Below are 1,837 nucleotides of genomic sequence, written 5' to 3'. Positions count from 1 at the left end.
CTACAGTGTACCCCCACTCTGGACAACAATAAAGGGAAAAAAAGAGAAGGAACTGAATCGATGAGCTAAGTGGTTGAGATATCCTTCATCCTCTCCACAAATATATCCTTAGAATAATTTAAGGCTCTATGGATCATATGTACCACATTTAACATTGTCTTTTATTCCTTCAAAAGACTATAAATGCTCACAATTTTTATTAAGGCTATTTTGTGTTGGCAAATGAATACAGTCCATTGAATTTTTATAAATATTTTCAAATAAAATTATAGTGTACCACAGTCAGTTTTTTATATTAGACCACTTACTACTGTTTCCTTAGTCCTTGAGGACTAGCTGTAGAAATGCTCATATTTTTGTGATGCTCTCATAAATTCTTTCTGTACCTGTTCATACTTTTCCTCACAGTTCCTTCTACCTTCCAGGTAGGAAATTTTAATCAAAAGCAAAAAAGAGTTTGCCATGTTATTATAATTCAGACGAAGTATTAAAACCATCAGAATTTTAAGAGGAAAAATAATATGAGGATAAACCTGAAATGAGGTCAAAATACAGTCCATTGATACCTTTTCTCTATGGAATAGTAATAATGTAATGTATATTTTTAATATAATTCTCCAATATCAGTAAGTTATTTCAAGAACTCCAAACTTGAGACTGAATCTAAATCTTGTCTATTCAAGATAGTACTTTGTAATTTCATGGTTTTATAAAGATCTCATGCTTTTAATCAAAATCAAAAGCAAATTTTGATGAAGTAAGAATGACACGACAGGAATATGGTTAGTTGAAAAAAATGGACTATAGAAATGTTAGGAAAGTAAGTTAGAAATGATGTTTAAAGTTTTCATTTAATGTATACATATATATTTTAATAAAGTATGATTTCCTTTACATATCATTTGTTTTAAATATGCTAAATATAGGGAATATAGTCAATATTCCTCTTACAACATAAGTAATAGCTTTGAAGATAAGATCCTGCCTAAAGTTGAAAGAATGCACAGTGCAATGGTGGATTTCCCAGGAGATTTTAGCATAATCTAGGTGTAGTATTGGGAAGAATAAGAACAAAGTTCTTAGGTCATTATGCAATGGGTATTATGTGTAATATCATGGAAATAAGTAAAAGGATGATTTCAGATGTCATTACAATGTGCTACATATAATGCCTGTCATTTGTATGTGTGTATGTATGTTTATATACCTTCATATATATATATATGTTCTTTGTTTTTTATAAATGCCTTTTAGTTTGCTTAATATAGCTAAACAGGGAGTTTCCTTCTGATATTTCCATGTATGTATGTATTATAACCCAAATTGGTTCATATACTCTATTTTTTTCTTTCTACCTTAGTCCCCATCTTATGGTGATTTCAAAAGTTTGAAAATTCTATATTCATTCTTGTATAGGAAGTGCATCAACCATATTCACCTTTCTTAACTTCCTTCTTTTACCTTCCTTCTCTCCTTTACATTGCTTTCAATGCTGTCTCACCTTTTATCCCTGTCACCTGAGGCTGGTCATGGAGATGGCTTCAGTATTTCTGACTTCCAATGAGGTAGTAGCAGGAGTTGGAAAAGGTATTAAATATATTTTAAAAGTTGATGGATGTCTAAGGATAAAATAATCACTTTTTTAAAATAAGGCATCTTTCTCATTTTGATGATTTTCATGTGTTTAAACTTTTGAAAAAAGAGAAGCTTGTGTAGAGAGTGGAGCAATGACACAAAAATGATCTTATATGTCAAGACACATTGTAGGCATGTATCTGAACAGTAAGGGTAACACTGGAGTCATAAAAGTTGGTTATAAAGCCCTACCTTTCCACTT

This window comes from Castor canadensis, chromosome 8 (assembly GCF_047511655.1).
Source record: "Castor canadensis chromosome 8, mCasCan1.hap1v2, whole genome shotgun sequence".
NCBI lineage: Eukaryota > Metazoa > Chordata > Mammalia > Rodentia > Castoridae > Castor > Castor canadensis.
The sequence above is the reverse complement of the archived record's forward strand: the minus strand, read 5'-3'. Positions refer to the sequence as shown.